This window comes from Hemicordylus capensis, chromosome 3 (assembly GCF_027244095.1).
Source record: "Hemicordylus capensis ecotype Gifberg chromosome 3, rHemCap1.1.pri, whole genome shotgun sequence".
NCBI lineage: Eukaryota > Metazoa > Chordata > Lepidosauria > Squamata > Cordylidae > Hemicordylus > Hemicordylus capensis.
Window position 1 is genome coordinate 286,286,517 of NC_069659.1, and position 24,169 is coordinate 286,310,685.

Genomic DNA, 24,169 nt, shown 5'->3' on the forward strand with positions numbered 1-24,169 from the left:
TCTGAAGTGGCCTCTGCTCTGTATGGAGAACCTGTCAACAGACTGTATTTCCACCACACACACATACAGTGTTTCCATGGCAGTGTTGCTATGAACAGCACCTGTCAATCCTATCTCTCCTTCTTACATGAACCTACTTCAGGCTCTGGGCCCTGCAAATTGGACCACTCAAGCTTCAGGAACAAGCACCAATTTATTTAATTTTAACACTTCCAAACTGCTTTTCAACCCAAGTCCCTAGAGTAGCACACTTCTTTAGAAAAAAAAATAAAAAGAAGAGCACAATAAAAACACCATCAGAAATAGCCAAGAGCTACAGAACAAGTGGAACAATTAAACCACAGGAAAACAATTACTTCCGTGTCAGATGTGGAGGTGTCCAGAGACTCCTCTTGTATGGTGAAGTGTGGATCAGTTCCACTTTGTGACTCCTGAGGATGTGGACAAGCCGACTGGAATAGTGCAGCCTACCATCTGTTCTCTTGACCCTTGCCAACATGGCTTAGACTATCTGGCAGAGGGGTTATTGTTGAAGGCCTGGTAGAGATGATAAATGCGTCTCTGAGGGAGAGCAGGCTGCCTCCTTGCCTTAAGGAGGCAATTATTAGACCACTTCTGAAGAAGCCTGCCTTGGATCCCTCAGAGTTAAGCAACTACAGGCCTGTCTCCAACCTTCCATGCCTGGGCAAGGTAATTGAGACGGTGGTGGCCTCCCAACTCCAGGCAGTCTTGGATGAAACTGATTATCTAGACCCATTTCAGACTGTCTTTCAGGCAGGCTATGGGGTGGAGACTGCCCTAGTTGGCCTGATGGATGATCTCCAATTGGGAATTGACAGAAGAAGTGTGTTGCTCCTTTTGGATCTCTTGGTGGCTTTCGATACTACCGACCATAGTATCCTCTGGAGCACCTGAGGGGGTTGCGAGTGGGAGGTACTGCTTTGTGGTGGTTCTGCTTCTACCTCTTGGGCAGGTTCCAGATGGTGTTCCTTGGAGACTGTTCTTCTTCAAAATCTGAACTTTTGTATAATGTCCCTCAGGGCTCCACATTGTCTCCGATGTTGTTTAACATCTACATGAAACCGCTGGGAGAGATTATCAGGAGATTTGGTGCTGGGTGCTATCAATATGCTGATGACAACCAAATCTATTTATCCATGTCAACATCATCGGGAGAGGGCATAACCTCCCTAAATGCCTGCCTGGAGGCGGTGATAGGCTGGATGAGGAATAACAAACTGAACCTGAATCCAGATAAGATGGAGGTAATCATTGTGCAGGGTCGAAACTCAGGAGATGAGTTTGATCTGCCTGTTCTGGATCGGGTCAAACTTCCCTGGAAGGAAATGGTACACAGTCTAGGGGTGCTTCTGGATCCAAGCCTCTCCCTGGTTTCCCCAGTTGAGGCAGTGGCCAGAAGTGCCTTCTATTCGCTTCAGCTGATATGCCAGCTGCGTCCGCTTCTTGAGATAGACCTCAGAACAGTGGTATATATGCTGATAACCTCCAGACTGGATTACTGCAATGTGCTCTATGTGGGGCTGCCCTTGTATGTGGTCCAGAAACTGCAGCTGGTCCAGAATGAGGCAGCCAGGTTGGTCTCTGCATCACCTTGGAGAGATCATATTACTCCCATATTGAAGGAGCTACACTGGCTGCTGATAAGTTTCCGGGAAAAATACAAGGTACTGGTTATAGCCTAAAGCCCTAAATGGCTTGGACCCCAGGTATTTAAGAGAACGTCTTCTTCGCCATGAACCCCACCATCCAATGAGATCATCAGGAGAGGTCCACCTGCAGTTGCCACCAGGTTGTTTAGTGGTTACTGCCCTGCAGCTTTGGAATGCACTCCCTGCTGAAATAAGAGCCTCTCCATCTCTGACAACTTTTAAAAAGTCACCCAGTTTTTTAAGTAAATACTGTTTTAATAGTTTTAACATTATTTTAAAATTTTGTTTTAAAATTTTAAATTGCTATATTTTAATTTTTTCTGTTGTCATTCATTTTGTTTTAATTAATGTTTTAACCTTTTCTATTGTCATTTATTTTGTTTTGTTGTAAGCCACCCAGAGATGTAAGTTTTGGGAGGTATAAAAATATGTTAGATAGATAGATAGCTAACCATAGGATATGCAATGTAACAATTAAACCACACTGAAAGCCTGCCTAAACAAGGTCCTCTTCACATCATTTATGCAGATTCAGCATAACAGAGCCCTTTTGTTCTGTGCATCCTCTGAATAGTCACTGCCCACACCCTTCTCAAGCCCAGTCCCTCTGTCCACCTTCTGCATAAAGAGAACCTTATACAAGGCCCTGTTCCCCAGGCATGTGTGTTAAAGATTCCTTGGAAGCATCTTTGCTGCTGGATTATTGCCTACAGGGGCTTACCACAGGCTAACTCCTGAACCTGACTGCCTGAGAACCAAGTGTCCCCTCTAGCTAACTGTGAGGATATGTAGTTCCACAGACCTTAGTCCCATGACAGCACCATGCTGCCTCTCCTTGCCCTGCTTTGGCAATATTTTTACAGGAGACTCCAAATCTTCATCCCTTTTGACATTGTACAAGAAACAGCAGATAAGGACAGATAACAAACTGCTCTTTAGCCAGCATTGTGTATTCTCTCTCTCCCCACCAGTGTTCCCTCTAACAGGGATTCCCAGATGTTATTGACTACAACTCCCAGAATCCCCAGCTGCAATGGCTTTTGCTTGGGGATTATGGGAGTTGTAGTCAACAACATCTGGGAATCCCTGTTAGAGGGAACACTGCCCCCCGCCACCTTTATCCCACAGTCAAATGGTTGCTAGACACTAGGTTATTAGAGCCTTCACTCTCTCATTCATTTGGATATGAAGAGAGTGCAGTTTGTTTGTTATACAAGCTAGGAAGTTAGCTAAATTCCCCAGAGTCAGATCCAATAGCAAAGATACACACGTGAGTAGTCTACATGGGCGAGCAAGTGAGGTAACAACATGAATAAACACCATACGTAGCTACAGACAACCAGGAGTTCTCTGTGACACAGACCCGAACATCACACAATGTGAAGCATGCGTTTTGAAATTACATTTTTAGCATGTGTAATATAACACATTAAACAGTCTTATGTTCTGGGGGGCGGGGCAGATATCAGCCTAGTATTTGGGAGACATGGGTTGAAGACCTGGTTCTGTGTATAAGGTCATAGGCAAGCCACAGAAAGCACGAAGGACCTTTATCTGTGTGAACCAAGTGTGTGCTAGATTTGGTTTGCAGTCCCTGTAGGTATTGCACACAGTGCCCAGTCTCTTGCAGCATTCTTTCTAGAAAGGAGGAAAAGGAAGGTAGGAAGCTGGCTCCCGGTCTTTGCTGCACCCATAGCACAACCTCTGGGGATGCAGGGAGGTGGCAGCAAGAGGGACCTGGTGGAGGAGTGACTAATCAAAGCAATGAAGTTTTGCTTATCCGCTTAGTTATGCAACAAAACGATTCCATCAGCATTAACAAATTGAAGGAGCAGGGGAGTCTTCCTGCCTACCTGGAACTGTGCCACAGAGCTTGGAAGGAAGGAGGTGGGGGGTGGGGTGGACAGCTTAGCAGCAACATAAAAGAGAGAGAGAGAGAGAGAGAGAGAGAGAGAGAGAGAGAGAGAGAGAGAGAGTGTGTGTGTGTGTGTGTGTGTGTGTGTGTGTGTGTGCTTTCTCTATGTGTGTAATTCTTCAATTAAGGTGCAAGAGAACTCTTTTAGGGATGCAACTGTACCTTTGAGGGTGAAGGTGGAGGGAAATGTTAAGAGACGTTTCCAGACCACCACCACTCAGCCTCATCTGGCCAATGGACTACTCCCTCTCTTAGCGATGCCCGGAATACTTCAGTTCAGGGTTTCTTAACCTTTGGCCCCCAGACGTTGTTGGACTAGAACTCCCATCATCCTCAGCCACAAAGGCCATGTCTGGGGATGATGGGAGTTGTAGTCCAACAACATCTGGGGGCCCAAGGTTAAGAAACCCTGCTTCAGTTCTTTTCTGGGTGACCCTGGTGGCAAAGAGTTGTTACTGAATGCAGCCCCCACCCACCCATGAAAATGCCACGGTTTGCAGCACCACAGCTACTTTACCATTTACACAGCGTTTAAAATTTGCCAAGTGTGTTCCCATTTCCCTTGGGGTTGTTGCTATCCTAATAATCCTGAAAAGTAGGTAACTTTTATCCCCATTGACAGAAGGAGGTCAAACTAGAGAGAGAACTAAGGCAGAGAGTGACTTGGCTAAACCCAGAGGAACCCGTGTGAAGCTGCCTTCTACCAAGTCAGGCCATTCGTCCACCTAGGTCAGGATCCTCTATACTGACTGGCAGAGGCTCCCCAAAGCTTTGGTCAGTGGTCTTTACCTGGAGATGCCGGGGACTGAACTGGGACCTCTGCATGCATCCCTGGACCACACAGAGATCCCATGGCAGCAATTATCCAGAGCTGTCAGATGCAAGTTCCTCCTCTAGCTCATACACCTGCAGCATCACTTCACACATGACATTTCCCCTACATAGGGAAATGGGCCTAGGAAAATCCCACGTGCATCAGCGTACAGTATGCCATCATGTGTGAAGACTGATTCAGCTTTACTAGATGTACAGTATGTGCATGCAGCAGAAAATGCAAGCAATTGAAAAGGTTGTCTACATGGCATTAGAAGTGTTTTCTGTGTAGAAAATGCAAAACCTTTAAAGAGTCCCACAGAGACTTGTCTAAATATCGCTGGCCTCTAACCAACAAACCCTGTCTGAGATGTGGAAGGCACATGCCCCTAAGCTCACCTCACTCCAGAGGAGTTGAAGAAAGCACAATACCGGTTTGCAGACCAGGTTGATTTTGTTTGCACCAGCCTTTGGCCATGCTCAGTGCTGCCTTCTACTGGCGGGGATCCTCACTGACAGCTACAGTGGGAAGGGAGATGCCTATTCCTGGTGGCGGCGGTCTGGTGTCATCTTTGCTGTTGCTGCTGGGATAGATTTGTTGTAACTGAGAGCTGGGTCTCCTCTCAAGGGAACTCAGTATGCCGTCACCAGAACTCATGCCATTTAAAATTAATTGACATTTCATTGGAGAAAATTAAGAGCAAGCAAGTTGGCTTGAATACAGAATGAGTGCTGCTCCCTCCCGGCATCTTCCTGGCAGTGTCAGGGGCTGCAAGGCAACGTGGGAGGAGAGAGAGAGAGAGAGAGAGAGAGAGAGAGAGAGAGAGAGAGAGAGAAGTCCGTGGAGCAGAGGCAATTCCAGGGCTTGGCAGAGTCATACTGCTGCTGGGATTATCGCTCTGCAAACATATCTAAGGTTAGAGGTTTTTAATTCCCCTGCCCGACGTAATTTTTAAAAATTTAATCTAAAGAGAAGCGAAACGATTATCTAAATGGCAGTGCATTCATCTAATCCTGTTAGAGAGGAGCTTGGGTGATCGCAGAAGGGTAGTTCTGAAATAACTTGCAGGAAGGAGCCATCTGAGCCCAGGGCACTACACACACACACACACACGCACGGCCTCCACTCGAGGTGGAGAAAAATTAACAATTTATTTGTAAATTTGCCAGAGTTGTCAACACTGTAGAGCTAGTTAAAGTAATTAGCACTGGCATGCAGCATTTCCTTGCCCCGCTTTGCATCGGGCAAATGAGCTGCTGTCAGAAACCGCAGCTCAGTCATGAATATATATTTCCAATCCACCAATGCCCAAACTCAATCCAGGCGCTGAGGGCTATTCTACAGGGCTATGTATGTGATGCCCAATCACTGGGTGACTCTGGGCCAGTCATGTATCTCTCAGCCTAACCTACCTCTCAGGGTTGTCATGAGGGTAAACATAACCATGTACACTGCTCTGGGTCCTTGGAGGAAGAGCGGGATATACATGTAAAAATACAGTAAACCAAAATAACATAAAGTCTTCATCAGTGGGTGTGTGATCATCCCAATGAACAGGTGATCGTAGGACAGGGCTGCACAACTCTAGTTCTCCAGCTGTTGTTGGACTACAACTCCCATCTTCCCCAGCCACAGAGACCATGGGAGTTGACAGCTGGAGGGCCAAAGTTGTGCAGCCTTGTCCTAATGGAATATTTCCCATATCTTTCAGGCTTGGGCCCCCTAACTCGGGCTACCTTCTATAGCTCCCCTAAGCAGGCTCCCATAATCTGTTCCACAGGTGAATGTGTAAAGATCCTGGCACATAACTGCATGCATACCACTTGGTGCTGCATGCAAAGATCTGCGGACTGGGGCAACAATTGCGCACTGGCATTAAAGGAGGAACAGAACTTTTCCGACATCCTTCTCAAGCCAAGCAGAGGAAAAACAAACAAGAAACACAGAAATGAAGCAGCAACACTCTTTCCTCCTTTCTTTCCAATCTGAGAGGTTGAATCTGTAAGGATGCAGTTTAACTACACACACCCAAAGTGGGTTAACAGAGTCCACTGCCAGGGGACATTCCAGAGCAGTATTAGGGGGTTGGCATCATTGAGCATCTCTTGAAGGCCCACTGCTGACCCCCGAGACGTCCTCTGTGCTCACAGCCTTCACTGTGGTAGAGGTGTGGTGGTGGGGCCTCCCGATGTCAAATAGCAAAATCACTCCACATTTTAAAGCCCCTTCCCAAGATCCCTTTATACTGATTAGTTCCAATCATATATTTTGTACCGTGCTTTCTTCACACTGTTTAATATTTACATACCTACAGCCTATCTTCCTTTATTACTAGGAGCACCCAAGGGGGCCAACTGCAACAATTTTAAAACAATTCCTTCTTAAAACAGCAACACTCACTCAAGCAAGGGCAGCAGATCATTTGAAAAAGCAAGGGGCCCAGGCAGATATTTTAAAACCCTGTTGATTCAATGCCACAATCACTGGATGGTTAGAAGCATAACTTTTCCCATTCTTCAGTGCATGATTATATAACCAGCCTCACAATCCTATGTTCACGTAGGTGTGTTTTACTCTCAGCATCTGATAACCAAACCCATTCCCCCTAGCATGGATTAGTAAGGCTCAATGGGCCGCATTTTTGGGGGGGGGGATGTTTAGCATTTGCGAAATTAACGAAAAAATCACTCCCTTCCTACCCTTGAACAATTCTAAGGAGGGGGCAGGAAGGAAGGCAAGTAAAGTAAAACAGCCAAGAGAGAGAAGCTAAAGGTAAAGTGTGCCGTGGAGTCGGTTCTGACTCCTGGCGATCACAGAGCCCTGTGGTTGTCTTTGGTAGAATACAGGAGGGGTTTCCCCATTGCCTCTTCCTGCACAGTATGAGATGATGCTTTTCAGTATCTCCCAATATCACTGCTTCCCAATATAGGTGTTTCCCATAGCTAGCCTGCAAAAAATGTGAAAGAGCCAGAGCACGTCCACAGACCTGCTGCTCCGAGCAAGACAGGACTGGAACTGGGCCTCCTGGCGCCTGGAAACTAGCCTCAGGTTCAATTTGTCCTGTCTGTGATGAGCATACTGGGTACAAAACCCATTCTAAAGGATGACCTCCTACATTTTGGAAAATAGAGACATTACTTCATCTTCTCAGTATCATTTGGAACAGGGAGAAATAAAACCCGATTTCTGCCATTCTTCAACTTTATTGACAAACTGAAGAAAGGTGCCATTAAAGCATGCTTAAAAGGGGTCACTAGTCCATGTTGTGACCTTATGAAAAACCCCTACAAAATGGTAGGCAACACATAGTCTGCTCCTTCACATGTCTACTCGGAGCGAAGTTCCAATTTATTCAGTGCACTCTCCCAAGTATTTGCACAAAGTATTGCAATCATACAGTCAGAGATCACTGGAGTTTGGGCCTGGCTGATGAACTCTCTGCTGCTTGAAACCGGGGCCCCAAAGACAACCATAAGTTGCTTTCTGTAGTACTACAAGGATTTTCCAGTGTTTTTCAAGGGTGGGCCTTTTAAAAGTTGAGAGGGCTCTTTGCCCCTTTCCTCATATTTAGTACGGGGCTTCCACAGTGTCATTTCCCAAGATCTGCGCCTGCCCCAGGGCTCCAACCTGTACTGGAAACAAGAAGCAGGAGAGAGAACAAAATCAGGCATTAAGGACCACCAACACCTGGCGACAAGGAGGGATTGCCCTTTAGAATGCACTAGGCAAGATTAGGCACTTCTGTGGCTGTCAGTCACTAGGCAGGGTTGTCAAGAAATCAAAGTTTCCTTTCAACAATTAACCATAATTAATTGCTTGCCTATAATTAAAATTAGCATGATTATGGTATTTCAGCAAAGGTGATCATTTTACATAGATACGGTATAGACAGGTCCCCCCTTGATAAACAACACAGATATGAGTTACATACCTATGAGCAGATGTCATTATTTCTGTGGAAATCATCCCTGACGCCTTCTTTAAGTGCATCTTAAATGCACTTCCTAGCTCAAAAGATGTCAAGTACACATATTATTTACCCAATATAATCAGCACTGAACATCTTTCTGAAGGCAGCTCCAATTCAAATCCCACATGTTTAGTGAGAGTAAATGACAGGCTTCCAGTGTTGGTCTAAAGCCTCCCTTGACAGGACACTTTTCACCTGTTATGTGGCAAGAATCACCCATTTGCAACTGCATGGACTTCTTGCAGGAAGTGGCAGCCAATTCCACCTCTCAAGTTGTCAAGATGAGGCCCCAGACAAGGCCCCAGCCAATGTCCCTGGTCTCAAAGAAACCCACCCAGAATAAACAGATTCCAAAAAGCAAGAGCTTTCCCTTCCCACCGCCGCTCCATAGAGGAGCCTCAGAATTCAGGATTCACCTCCCCACAGTGGGAGCAGTTTCTCTCCATGGCCCTCTCCCCATTGTCCTCAAGATCCCAGGAGGAGAAGCAATGCCAGATTAGGCACTGAACTCCAGCATGAGGTGAAGTGCTCACCTGGCTGTTGGAAGCCTCCCTCCTAAGGGGCTTACTCAAGAGGGAGGAGAAGCCAGCTCAGGCACCTGCCTCGGATCAGGGCTAATCTGAGCTCCAGGAAGTTGTAGGCTTCTGGTTCCCATATAAACCTTTCAGAAGTGCTCTAAACCGTGGACCTTGGGGCCCCAGTCCATAGCCTCCAAGGCCCGGGGGGGGGCCTCCAAATGGCCTCAGCCACCCCTCCACAGCTAACCTACATGCCAGTATTTTTGTTTAAACAAAGCCACCACGGGGTTGATGAGTGACTGCGGGTGGCTGGGGGCAAGCCAAGTAGACACAGGCTTGCAAAGATCTTTTTCTGAACTTTGCAGGTGTGCCTGACAGTTCAGAGCAACTGCTGGGCAGAGAGGATGCACCCAGCAGTCACTCCCCCCATCACCACCACTGGGGGAGGAGGTCAACTACTTGGCTCATCCCTGCAGCCACCCCTTGGCCACAAAGCAGCTTTGTTTTTTTTAAAAAGGCACATGTTATCCGCAGCAAGAGGTCCCCCCCAAAAGTAGGTTTGGGGGGGCTCATAGAAGGTGGGCCTCACAGAAAGACTGGTGCAGGCACCAAAATCATCTATGTGCGACCCTGAAGCCCTTCATCCAGTAGCCTATTTTTTTGCTGGTACCGTAGCTTCATGTAGAGCTCCTCTTAGAACTAACCATTGCTGTTGGCCCCAACCATTGCCCAGCTGCTACTCCTCTTGGTTTCAAGCCTTGCCTATTTCCTAGCTTGCTTCCCAGCCTGAACCCCAATTCCAGATCTCAATCCAACCTTGCTGTCCACTGAGCACAGACTCCCTTGCCCATGAGACCCAGGCAAACACACAGGGAATGACTGTACAATACACATAAACACATGCATAAGAACAGCCCTGCCGGGTCAGGCTCAAGGCCCATCTAGTCCAGCATCCTGTTTCACACAGTGGCCTACCAGATGCCTTAAAGAACTCACACGCAGGAAATGAGGGATTGCCCTCTCTCCTGCTGCTGTTCCCCTGCAACTGGTTTTTAGTGGCATCTTGCCTCCGAAGCTGGAGGTGGCCTATAGCCACCAGACTAGTAGCCACTGATAGACCCATCCTACATGACTTTGTCTCTAAGCTCCTTTTAAAGCCATCCAAGGTGGTGGCCATTACCACATCCTGTGGCAGAACATGCTTGCACTATTTCCATGTTCTACAGATACACACAGTGTGTTGTTCATGCCTATAGGTAATGTGTGAATTGGCCCTATAATTGGCAGAAGAATTTCTAAGAGCAGCCTGTCCTGCATCTTTCTCCTGGATGAGATCTGCTGTCCATTAAATCTCATCCCTAACATGGACAGGAAACTGGGTGCCTCCAATGCCAACATCAGTTCTACCCTTGGGGAAGTCCAAGCCAAAACACAAGTGCCGGTCAATATACACAGACTGGAGCATACCCGGTTGGTTGTGCTGGGCTTGGAGAACATCCCTGCCCTCCCTTCCCTCACTCCCACTGAAAATTCAACTCCCAGAGCTAGATCATAACAGAAAGCTCATTATCCATGCCAAACTTGCTTGTGGGGGCTCAGCTGCACAAATTTGCTCTAACAGGATGTGAAGGGTATGCATGTTTTAAAAAAACTAAAATCCAGTCAAGTTGCCCTTCATTTGCTTCCATTGGAATACTCAGAAAACAGCCCCCACGGCGGAGGGGTGAGCCACCCAAGCCCCACACCTTGAGCAGAGAAGGCCATAATGCACACAATCACTCATTTCCTGGATCTTGGACCCTATTTGGGGAGATAATAAAGGCACTCTGCTTCCCTAGAGTGTACTGCCATTTGTGTCTTTGCTCTTCCATGGTTTCCCCTGGTGTACTCTCAGCAGCCTACATGGAAACTGTATTCCTCAAGGATGTATGTCTTTGCCTTTAATTGGCAATGGGAGCAAGAGTGCAGAGAGACGTTTCTTAGGGCAAAAGGTAGAAAAAAATCTTTAGGTTTAACTTAGCTCTCTGGTTTTGAATAAAGCTCCTTAGCCAGTGTTAATAGATCTGCTCTGGAGTGCTCAGCTAGGACACTCTGACTATACCTTTGGGTTACCATGGGGAATCAGCCTGACTATGATAGAGGAGTCTATTACAGTATTAATCTTGAGCAAAGCTTTGGTCTGGAAATAATGGGGAAGCGTATAGGCAGTTTAAAGATTTATTTGAGGATAAAGGGGTACAGAAAATGAAAAGGTGGTTAGGCAGGCAATAAAATCTTAACTAATAGTCTTGACAAGAATCTCACGAAGAGGAATTTTAGGTTATGGTCCAAAATGTAAATAAATCATCTTAAGGCTTGCTATAGAAAGGGATTGGATGCTGAAATGGAAAGGAAAGAGAAGGGGGTGAGGAGATTTAGAGGAGCAGAAAGTTAGCATTACCTATCCTTGGCTGATGGTGCATCCGGTGCACTTGTAGATGGACACACAAGCAGATTTCCTCACAGGAGGAATGCAGCAGAAAAGCAGGAAGAAGAAAGGGCAAATGGCGTAGAGCTACCACGTGCAAGCTTGAGAACCAGTATGGCAAAGGCCCATATAGATTCAGATTCCAATTCTGATCCTGAGGCCATGTGGCTGGGCAAAGAATACCAGTACAAAACATACCTGGGGCGGGGGGGCAATGCATAAATTACACTCCCTCCCTGAAGGGACCAACACTCAGGTAAAACAATAACGTTCATTTTGGTCAACTTGGGGATAAACCCACAAAATGCTGGAAATGGCTTGGGTGATGTGGAGGTCTGAATGGGTGACCTTAAAAAGCTTATCTGAGAATTGGGATATCTCTCCAGGTGGAGAGAGAAGGTTTTCTTGAGCCTTAATGACTTGGCTCCCTAGTCCTGGTCAGCTCATTAGGTTGTTGACAGTGGGGTGGGGATGCACGTGCGCTTATTGCAGAAGAGAGTTATCTCTTGCAGGAGGGAGTTAGCTGTTCCCTCAGAGTATTTTTTAACCTGAAGTCTACTTTGCCAGCTTTTCCTTCTCTTTGAAAGTCAGACAAAGAGAGGTTTGGGGGATGGTTCCCTTCAGTCCTTTGTTATGATGGCCTAGGGCAACATTGCCCCATGCTTTGCTTGTGCTAAGCGACCAAATTGCACAGTTTGCCAAAGGTGGGCATTTGCAGAGTTCATGATCCAGTAAGCTCAGGTATCCCCAAAATGGAAGCTATGTTCCCACAGTTCCAAATCATATAGAGGGGTGCTGTTTGCAGCTCCAAGATAAGCCATTTTGGCAACACCATCATTAGAAGAACATTGCTCTTGGGAGACCCTTCAAGAATGCAGCTAGATTAGCAACCAAGGGGCAACTAAGGCTTTCGTAAAATGTGATAATGCAGCCAGGATGGTTCAGTGTACACATGAAGTTGCCTTCCACTAACTGTGCAAGACTGTGTTGGTCCATCTAACTCAGTATCATCTACTCTACACTGACTGGCAGCAGCTCACCAGGATTTTAGAGGGATCTTTCCCAATTCTGCCTGTACATGTCAGGGACTGAACCCAGGGCCTTCTGCAGACAAAGCAGGTGCTTTGCCACTGAGCTCTGGCCCCTCCCCAGATGGCCTGAGCATTGGATGTCTATGGAAGAGACAGGCTCAGATCTCTGGGTCAGTCATAAAGCAAGTCTCCCCCTCTTTGTCTAGCCTGCCTCACAGGGTAGCTATGAACAGAAACATAGAGCAATTTGAAAGGTAACTCAGAAATGGTACATGGTTACAACTTCTCCCAATTCCCAGTGCACTTCCTAGTTCTCAGAAGAAAGAGAATGGAAATCAAAAGCTGTGGCACCAAAGCACAGCTCAGTTGGGCTGAAGGATCAATTCTCATGACAATTCCAGATTTAGGCAGCTACAGTTTTCAGGAAGGCTCACGTTCACTTCAGCCATTCAGCTCACTCAGCTGACAGCATGTGCTGCCATTATCCCAAACTGGCTTTTGGCCCATCACCATCATTACATGGCCAAAGCAAATCCATGGTGGTGTAGTGAGAGCCTTGCAGTAGCCAACAGCATGTTGGGGTAGGAACGGAGAGCCCCAGGTTCAAATCCTCAGCCATAAAGCACAGTGAACCACCTTGGGTTAGTCTCTATTTCTCAGCCTAGCCTACCTCACAGGGTGGCTGCGAGATTAAAATGAAAGGCAAGAGCTGTATATGCCCTCTCTTAAGGAAGGGAGGGACAGAAATGTAATGAAGAACAACAATGATCCAGACAAACTTCAGTGCTTGCAGCATGCTCATGACGGCTCAAACAATGTCAGTGGCTACAGCACTTTTCAGCAGACAACACGTTTTACAATTCTCACTGATTCTTACAGCAATCCTGCAAGGCCACAAAGAAGTGCAAATTGGGCTGCCTAAGTGGGCCTTGCGGCTAAGCAAGGATCTGAACTTGGAGCTCACGTGTCCAACATAATATGACCAGGGCTGGACTGGGGGCACTGAGAGGGCGGTGAAATGTATGTGGGGAGGGTGCTGGGTTTTGAGCAGAATGGGTAATTAAGGGTGGGAATTGGGGTGCAGGGGCGCCCCGCGGGGTGGGGCATACCGGGAATATGCCCTGTTGCCCTGTGGGCCAGTCCAAGCCTGAATATGACCCACTTTCCCCAGCCTAATGATCTTTGTGTGTTCAGGCAAGGCACAGGGAATACAGGCAAAGTCTGCATTGCGGGTTTGAGGGTGGTGGGTATATTCTCCTGAGTGGAGAAGTATCACAGAGATGGTATTATTATTATTATTATTATTATTATTACATTTATATCCCGCTCTTCCTCCAAGGAGCCCAGAGCGGTGTACTATATACTTGAGTTTCTCCTCACAACAACCCTGTGAAGTAGGTTAGGCCGAGAGAGAAGTGACTGGCCCAGAGTCACCCAGCTAGTTTCATGGCTGAATGGGGATTTGAACTCGGGTCTCCCCGCCCCCAGTCCTAGTCCAGCACTCTAACCACTATACCACGCTGGCTGTCATATGAAAGATATGAAAGCTAGGGATGGGTCCGGACCGGTCCGGAGGCCATTGTAAAGGCCTCTGGACCGGTTCGGACCTGGCCGGTCCGGTCCGGGTGGAGGGGGTTCCTTTAAGGGCGGGGAGGGTTTACCTATCCCTCCCGCCACTTTGCCCCCTCCAGCGCTCATATTTGATGTAGAAATTGGGGCGGCAGGATACCTTCCTGCCGCCCCTTGCCCCTCCGCAATGCAAAAGGCTCCGGCAAGCCTTTTGCGCACGCGCACATCGTGTGCGAGCTTCCCGACGCCGGAGGCCCGGTCTACCCGCTGGCAGGGGCCAAGGCCGGGTAGACCGGACCTCTGATTGCCGGCAGCCCGGTCTACCCGGCCTCGTCCCGGCGGGTAGACCGGGCCTCCGGTCACCGGAGGCCTGGTCTACACACCGGCAGGGGCCGAGGCCGGGTAGACCGGGCCTCCGGCGTCGGGAAGCTTGCACGCGTGCACAAAAGACTTGCCGGAGCCTTTTGAATTGCGGAGGGGCAAGGGGCGGCAGGGAGGTATCCTGCCGCCCCAATTCTTACAATAAATAAGAGCGCTGGAGGGGGACAAGTGGCGGGAGGGGTAAGTAAACCCTCCCCGCCCTTAAAGGAACCCCCTCCACAGTGCCGGACCGCAGCTGTGCGGTTCCATGCACACCCCTAATGAAAGCACTAAAGCACAAACAGTGAGACTAGGGGTGGACAACCTGAGGCTCTCCAGCTGTGGTTGAACTCAAACTCCTATCTCCCCCAGCCACAATAAATTGTGGCTTGGGATGATGGAGTTGCTAGCAATGGCTGGAGAGAGGCTGGCTACCCTACATTAGACCTATGTGCACTGACTAAGCCCTGTTCATTCACTACGGAGACAATAGGGACATAAAAAGGGGGAAGGGGGAAGTGATGGGGGGGAAGGGAAATGAAGAATTAGTACCCCGTTAGCAGGACTACAATTAATGGTGGCAGAAAAAAGTGGAACTCCTCATTATGGAGAAACTCTCAAAGAAAAAAATGCTCTTCTAATATGGAAGACCCTTTCTGGGAAGCTACCACATCCCCCCTCTGTATTTATTTACTGAATCCACATTTTAAATCTAAAAGAAAGGTTGATCCTAAATTGGTCATATGATGCTGAAAAGAGCAAAGGTTATTTCAGATTAATATTTATTTATTTATTTATTTATTTATTTATTTATTTATTTATTTAAGTTTGATTTTTATACCACCCCATACTGCAGCTCTGTTTAAAACATTGTACTTCAGCATCTGTTTTGTTAATAAAAGGTAACTGGATATAGTTTTAGATACTGAAAGGAATAAAACTATAGTTTTTTTAAAAAGAAAAGAAAAATCAAGCAACATCCAAAAATATTCTATCATGTTGCATCAGAAACATATTAAAGTCATACTGAACAAAGACAATTAGTGTTCTTGAGAGAACGACTGTCAGTGGAGCCTCCATGAATTCAAGAAATCAAAGAAGCACTGAGTCCTTGACATGCATTTATAGAAAGATGACACTCACCAGTGTGTGCCTGGTTTCAAATGTGCTCAAACTGTGAATCTAAATTCAACAAGTTGTATCCTAAGCGCTTACAAGATGAGTAAACGTTTTGATTGTGTAAGGAGAAGCGGTGATGCCACCCTTTCGCCAATCTGCCTTTCCTGTTACAGCCACCCCACCCCACAACGATACCACATGCCAGCCCTCAGGAGCAGATGTTCAGGGAACGTAAGGGGCTGCAGAGAAAAAGGGGAGAAAGGTGAAAAGCACCCTTCCCACTTGTGCAGACAGAACTTCTGCTCACACTACGAGCACTTAGGATACAACTCCTAGAATTTTGAATCACCGTTAAGTACATTTGGAACTGAACTTATGCCAGTCATTAGTTAATTCACAATAAACAAATGCAGAACAAATTTCAAGGAGTTTGCAAAAGAAAGAACATTGTATATAATCCTTTCCCCCCGGGTGGTTTTTTATATTTTTCAGATAGCATATTTCTGTCCAAATGTTTTTTGGACATTTTCCAGGCAATCTTTAAGAACGATCCAGATTAAGATCATAATGACTTAGCCCCATTGAAATTAATAAGACTTTTGATTACTCATGACTATTTGTCTTGTGTATTTCAATGGGACTTAGTCACAACTAACTTGATCTGAATCCTGCCCCTCTTCTCTTTCCTGGCCTTGTGTTCACCCTTTCCTTTCTCTGCGCTGACTGTCCATTTTTCCAAACATAAGAAACAACTGTCCCTGTTGATACCTGGTTTACAGGATTGTCTTTGGCTGGTTTTGTGCAGTTGACCATTTTTCATATATTCTGCACAATGACACAATTCACCATGCAACTTTAAAAAATATAATAAAGGATGGCAGCCATTAGTGAAAAGCAAGCAAAATTCCTGCCAGTGGAGTGAGGGGAGAAATTTCCAACAAAGCTTAATTCTGGCTAACGGAGCTCACTACTGTGTAAACACAGTCCAGATGAGAAAATGGTGTGTGCCCTACAAACCAATATGCTACAATGTAGACCAGCTCTAAGAAAGAAGTGGAGACTGCTGGAGGAAGAAGCCAGGAGGGATGGGAAATCCGTTGGGAAGATACAGACACCTCCATCTGCCTATAGGGATGTATCTAGGCTATGGTTACATTCCTGCTGGGAAATCTAGGGCAAGGTTTGTCAAACTTTATTATAGGAAGCCTCCTCCAAATGAAGAGACAAATGGCTTGGGCCTCTGCAATGCTGACAAAATGAAGACAAATTAGCCAGCAAAGCTCACTCTTGCCCCAGGCACACCGCCAGGCAGATCGATAAAAAAGATGGAAGGGAACAGAGCCATGAAAGTCCATGGCGTACCTTACTACAAGATCAGCAAAAATAGAAAATTGCACTATTGGTCCACAGCACCATTGGCCCAAACCAGAGCTGTAAAGAGAGACAGCAAGTGATGTACATTGACTGAGTTAACAATGAAGAGGAGGAGCAAACCCACACGCTTTCCTGCTTGGTCCAATCAAGATATTCAGATGGGGAGGGGGGCTTCTTCCAGCAGCCAACTATACTTATGCAGAGGCCATCTCAAGGTCAAACTAAACAAGACATTAGATGCTTAGCAACTGTGCATCTTTTTTCCTTCTTTTGTAAATAGCAACTAGATCAGGACCATGGTGGAGAAAGGGGGCTTTTACTCTTTCACCCTGCAACAGTCCCAATTCAGCTGCTGTTGACAAAAGAAAACAAGCACAACAACTAAGCACACAGATAACATTTCATTTACTTCAACCCCCCCAATCTAGTCAAGTAGTTCTCAACCTGGGGTCCTCCAGATGTTGCTGAACTACAACTCCCATAACCCCCCCGTCACAATAAATTGTAGCTGGGGTTGCTGGGAGTTGTAGTTCAGCAACATCTGGAAACCACTGATCTACTCTTATTCAGACGTATATGTTTTTGTGTGAATGATGGTAAAAGTGTCCATTTTAAAAGTAGTGGTCCCTGTAAATGCAGGCTACAGATAAGAAATGTACTCGTGTACATGTGTTCAACATAACATGTGATTAACTATACATGCATATACTGTACACAATCTGTACACAAGTTCTATTCAACACTGGATAGCACAGAATGAAAGGAACGATAGCAATTCCATAGTACTTTGAGAATTCAAAGCACATCAGACACCTTATCTCACTTTTCTTTTCGTATATATGATTCTGAATTTTAAAAAGGATGCCACTACATATCCCTGGAAATAATTATTATACAAGGGCCAATCTAGGTGTGATACAGGAGTTCCACGATTGGAACCCGAAGTACCTTTTTCAAGTAACAGCTGCAGGGAAAGTCTAATCCTTTCCCTCATGCTACAGCCCCAATCCGCACCCCCACCCAAAGGGTGTATTAGCTTTGTATTAGCCACAGAGAGGAAAACTCATGGGTATAAGCATAGAGGCATGGCCCAGAGACACACATAGAATAAAGCCATAGAACTTCTCCCGAACTCCAAAACCATCAACAAGAAATTGAACTCACAGTTCAAAGAGAATGTATGCAGCTGGGAGACAGAAGAGACATAACACAAAGATATGTTTTCTTTTGCATAGCCATAACCATGCAAGGGGCTAAAGATGGCCCTTGCCTGGACATGATGTCACAACAAAAGATAGCAAGATAAACTGGTTGGCTGTCGAAGGCACAGCATTCGCACAAGACCTTCTCACCCTAGGTCAGCTTTTCTCGAGTTGCACAGTACTGATCGCATCTCTCTTTTCACCAGGATCTCAAATCTCGGTTCCTGGGCAGAGTGTATTTTTAATGCACTGTATATTTTATAAACGACTTCCATTTTACACTGAAATAGCTCATTTTCTCTCCAGCCCAGATACTATTCAACCCCTACACAAAAGGTTAAAAATGAAAGGAAGGCTATTACTTCATCTAGCAGATTTTGTTTGCAAAGTACTTCACAATCTTTGCCTTACTAACCTCACAAGAACCCTGTAGGTAGGGAAATTCATTGTTACTCTCATTTAACAGGTAAGAAACTGAAACAGAGGTTGGGCTAAGTGGGAAGTCATTCATGGCCTAGCTGGATTCTGTCCACTGGCCCACCCCAGATTTGTGGGCCTTCTCCAGTTTGTAGGATTACGATGGAGTTTAATTGGCTAGATGCCGACACAGTGTACAGGACTGCAAAATTACTAGTCCCTAGCCAGGAGCAAAGCCACCATTGTGCAAACAGGTTCAAAGAATCCAGGCCACCAACAAAAAGGACCGCCGAAGCTCACAGGGGGCATAGCTCAGGATCCAGAAGAGCCCTGAGTAAACTCCCCCCACACCCCCGGATTCCAGAGAGCCCTGAGTGAGCTCTCCGTTGTCCTTTCCCAGCAGTGCTTGCTGCCTGACAGCATGTATTTCTCTTTCTCTCCCTCCAGCGAGGGAGAGAAAGGGAAATGCATGCTGCCAAGCAGCAAGAGCTGCCTGAAATGACAAGGGGAGAGCTCACTCAGGGATCTTCCAGAGCCCAAGCCACAACCCCGTGTGCAGGACACCACACGCACGGGGGTGTAACTGGAGGGGCCACCAGGCAAAGCTGGACAGAGGCCGCCAATTGGCTGGCTCTGCGCCAGTCCCTAGCAGAGGCCAGGAGAAGATGACTGCATTGCTTGAATCCTAGAGAGTAGGGCTCTTTAATATCACACGGTGGTTATGCTGGTGGATGGCCACCCTGCAGATAGATCCTCCTTAAGACACTCTACCTACAGCTAATTGCCACCCCTGATTTCTACACACACCATTCCAGTCAACACACGCCAGAGCAGGATGCCATCGGGAACTGTGCCCAGACCTAACCATCCTCGTAATGAAAGTGAGATTATAGTCTGGAGTGGTAGCTGGTCAATTCCGTTTGTGTCAGGCCAATCATTGGGTCAGTTCATGACTAAAAGCTGGGTAGGAGGAGTGTCCAGCCAGGCTCCTGAGAGTTGTGTGTGTTGGCAAACACTGAGGTAGGACAACAGGGAAGGGACTATGCGTTGGCCATGATCTGGGTAGGACGGTGACAGCCAATCCACCTCGTGTGCCACCCAGCACTGTATCAAGGGCAGAAGGAAACCACACCCCGCACTGTCCTACCCAAATCATGTCTAGCATACGAACCCTTTCCCATCTTCCCACCCCAATGTCTGCCGACACACGACTGGTTCTCGGGAGCGTGCATGGGTCTCGGCTACATGGATGCTCCTCCTGACCAGTTTTTGATTGCGAGAACTGGTCCATTGGCTGACGGTCCAAGGAACAAGAGGATATTTCAAAAGGCAAGATGATGGCCCATAGGGAACCTCTTCCTTTCCCCACCCCCAGCCAGAGAAGTGTCTGATCAGGGTGAAAACACAACAGGCAAGCTAGGTAAAGGCAGACAAGAACTGCAGTCCTCCTTTCTGCAGCCATTTCCCTGGCCACAAGTCCGGCTGCCAGCCCAGTCTATTCACTACAAGGTGTTTCAGGCTCCGTTACTTGAGATCTTTGCTCTGGAGGTTGAACCTGGGCCTTTATGCTTGCAGATCACCCCAAAATTAATTACATGATACCCTGCCTACCCCCCAGGCTGCCAGCTGGAACACGTTAAAAGAGGGTTGTTGTTGTTTTAACTGTGCAGTCGGGCAGGAGCGGCAGCATCTTAAGATGCAAGGGCCACTGTAGGGGAACCTAAGAAAATCCAGTACTAACTTTTGGAAAGCTTCTGCTGTCTTTCAACTCCACCCAAAGCTCAGTTTGTGTAAATCAGGCTTGCTCAACTTTGCCTCTCCCCAGCAATTTTTGGACTACAACTCCTATAATCCCTAGCCACAGTGGCCAATAGCCAGGGATTATGGGAGTCGTAGGCCAACATCTGCAGGAGGGCCGGAGTTGAGCAGCCCTGGTGCAAATAAACCAAATGCTATGAAGACACCATAAGGCTCCAGTGATCTCTCCTCCAAGGGAAACCAGAACCCGTCATGCTGTAGGTACCCTTGACACTTCTCGCATTCAGAGAAGTAGGGTAGGGGGTGTGAATAAGGCCCAGCCCTGCTTTCAGACACTCATTCCCACATTCTCTAAGAAGACAGGAAGCCACCAGACCTGGTTGATTAATCACCAGGTCCTCAATGTAGCAAGCTGCCTTCAACCAAAGTAAAAGCACTTTGCTTAATGAAATCACTGCTGAGAAAATGGAAATCAGGAGCAGTGGAATGGAGGGAGATCCAGTCTGTTGGAGGAGCCAAGCTAGCCAGCCAGCCCTTCCAACCTCCTCTCCCAACCTTCCCTAACGGGTAATCTATATTTTACTTATCTCATTTGGAGCTCTTAAGGTAGCTGCATTTCTCAGCAGGTCAGGAATGCATTTTCCCTTCCCCTGCAACCCCAATAATTCCCACTCTCCACCAGTTTTTTGAGCGCTGGCTGGCAAAGAGGCATTTTAAATGCCTTTTCTCATCCAACTTGTGTGTGTGTGTGCATGAATTCTGAGCTTTTGCAACACAGCAGCTAACAGCTTGACATAAATGCCTCTCCAATCAAGGAGAGTTTGGGGGTCACTCATTCGTCAGTCCTAAGCAGTGTTCCCTCTAACAGGGATTACCAGATGATGTTTACTACAACTCCCAGAATCCCCGGCCAAAGGCCACTGCAGCTGGGGATGCTGGGAGTTGTAGTGAACAATACCTGGGAATCCCTGTTAGAGGGAAAAGTGGTCCTAAAACTCATAAACAAAACACTGGTTTATATTTGTGATGCTCTGGTCACCCAACCCACTCACATGGCACATATGAGAGCCATATGTGAGTTTAGTGGTTAGAGTGCTGGACTAGGACCGGGGAGACCTGAGTTCAAATCCCCATTCAGCCATGAAACTAGCTGGGTGACTCTGGGCCAGTCACCTCTCTCTCAGCCTAACCTACTTCACAGGGTTGTTGTGAAAGAGAAACTCAAGTATGTAGTACACCACTCTGGGCTCCTTGGAGGAAGAGCAGGATATAAATGTAATAATAAACTAATAATAATAATAATAATAATAATAATAATAATAATAATAATAATAATATGGGAAATCCTAGGTTCTGTGTGGCTGCTGCACTGCACCCACAGGAGGGTATGCTGTTGATACAAAAAACTCCAGACAAGACTTGACCTTTCTTTTCTGCTTCACATACTTCCAGCTGCGCACTTGAGATGTCCTTTACTGCACTTCAGGCTTATATCTCCCTGCCCATCCAAAACATTAATGCTCAGGGATGCCATCCCAGTTAGGCCAAAAGGGTGAAGCCCATGTCTGACAGCAGCTTCCAAGCTAGTCCTGGGAAACCACAACTCTGTGCACTGCTGGTTTGTGTGGCCTGCCACCAGAGCTACAGGCTGGAACATCTCCCTGGGCAGTAGGGAGTACCAAAGTACTGGAGTGACTCCACCCTACTCACCTGCAGTATTCCCTGTAACAGGGATACCCAGATGTTGACTCAAATTCCCATCATTCCAAGCCAAAGGCCATTGTAGCTGGTGACGATGGGAGTTGTCCAGAACATCTGGAAATCCCTGTTACGGGGAACTCTGCCCACCTGCCACTGGTTCTCCTCAACAGGAAAGGCTAACAAGGCTTCCTGGTCCCGCTGGGGTTTTGCCAAAGCAATAACAGCCTTTGGGCTTGTTCTCTGGTCCTCCTGACCTTCCAGCTAGACGACCAGCTCCCACTCCAAGGCTGCCCACAGCTCACCTCTAGCAGACCTGGATGTGTATTTGGCCTTGGCAGAGCAATTTAAGAGCTCACAAAGGAAATCGCCAAAGAGAGGCCTCCAGGGGACAGAGACAGACTGCATGACTGATCCCAGGAGAGAGGGATTACAAATTTCATGGACAAAAGCAAGGGCTCCAGGCAAACTCATAATCACTCAGCGGAGATACAGATGTCACGCTGCAGAGCATCTACTACATCCCAAGACTAGAATTCAAGCGTAGGTTAGAAACTGTTCAGTTTTGTTTTATAGTGCTGTAGCATAGATACAAGTAGTATACTGAGAGAAGAAACATGGCTGCCTGGGGGAAATAAAGATTTTATTAAGTCACTCTGCCTCTAAATATCCTAGGCGCCAGCCACGGTTAAATTTCTAGGTGCCATGACTCCCTGGCGCCTAGAATTTGTCAAGCTGTGGCATAAGAAATCAAGCAGGACAGAATCAGGCAAAACTCAGAAAACTCCCTCTGCATGTGGATGCTGCTACTGCTGGTAGGGAGAGATCTGCACAACTAGATTGACAGCGCTGATGGAGCATGGCAATCCTGCCTCACTGATCTCGGAGCCTCAGAGGCCAGTGCTCCTGCCCGGTCTGAGCTGCAGTCCCCTGCTTTTCCTAGTTCTGACACAACAGAATTCCCAACTGTACTGGGATGTCACTGTGCATCATGTCCCAGTGCCCATTGGGCTGTTGATTCACCGTGTTACCTTTTGCAATATGGCCTGTCTCAAAGCTGTAATCAGCAGACTTATAGACGCTGCGTTCTGGCACTCCCGTAACAACCACAGGACACAAAGCAGCATGGAAATCTCATCTCCTCACACAGATGATGATGGGGAACAAGAAGATGGTTAATTCTGCTAATTCTGAATGTCTCTTGAATTACTGATTAAAGGTGACACATTCAGACTGTGCACTGTGTTGCAGAACCGACAATTCGGACATGCAAGCAGCCTCACACCCAAATCTCCACATCGGTGGGGCTGCACCAGCTCTTTCCCTTGGCTTGTCACCAGGTCCAGTAGCTAGACATCTCTGCCCTTTGCGCCATCCCTCCAGAATCAGCACAATCTTCAAGATGACATTAAATGCAAATACAACCTAGGAAAAAGTCGCTCAGGATGCCACCCACACCTCCCCACCCCCATCCCCAGCTTGGCTGATGATCCAGCATTTCCCCACTGAATGGTCTAAAGGCCCCATCCTACTAACTTCAAATGTACTTGGCACCCCCTGTTTAAGCCCACTTGGATGCAAGCCCAGCTGCCTTGGACAAGCCTCCACTTAACACCTCCAAGCAGAAACAGAAACTAACCCCGCCCTCAACCCATCTGCTTTGCTGCAGGGCAGCGGGACCCTGGCACTCCTCTGCATGCACACACCTGTCCCTCCACCAAACCACCACCTCCTTTGGAGCCTGAAACTGAACAGTAAGTCAGATGCTGTCAATCAGCCCAAAATAAGGGAGTTTCCAAGCCAGGAGAGCAAAAGAGGCAAGAAGCCCCAGAAACGGACAGAGCATACAGAGAAGGGGTGACATGTGTACCGATGGAAGGTTTTATTTGCAAGGTGTAGCATCCCTATAGGACAAATTGCTTGACATGGGAAAAATCTCATGGCATGTGATGTAATTGGGGGGGGGGCGGAGTTAAGCCACTGAGGCTGGTCTGACTCTGACTTCCTTTAAGTCTCCACCACCAGGACAAGTGGGCGGGGGGGGGGGGGAACTACCCATGGGTAGGAACTTTTATATATCCATGGACCTCTGGGTGTGCCACTGCCTGACTCGAGGCTGAAGGGAACAAGACTTGATGAGACCAACCTCTGAGGAAGAGAGTGTCAGAATCCAGCCACAAAGTCCATATTTGAGAGCAGCAGCAAAGAGGAGGAAGAAAGTGTATTGCGGGGGGCGGGGGAGATAAAGAGGTAAGCAAGGAGGCACTTCCAGACGTGCATTCACCCA

General features: G+C 47.2%; 1 protein-coding gene across 7 annotated transcripts in view; it reads right to left on the minus strand.

Moving 5' to 3' along the window:
* Window positions 1-24,169, minus strand: part of KCNIP2 (potassium voltage-gated channel interacting protein 2) — a 176,254-nt gene that overhangs the window by 145,815 nt on the left and 6,270 nt on the right. The window lies entirely within an intron of this gene.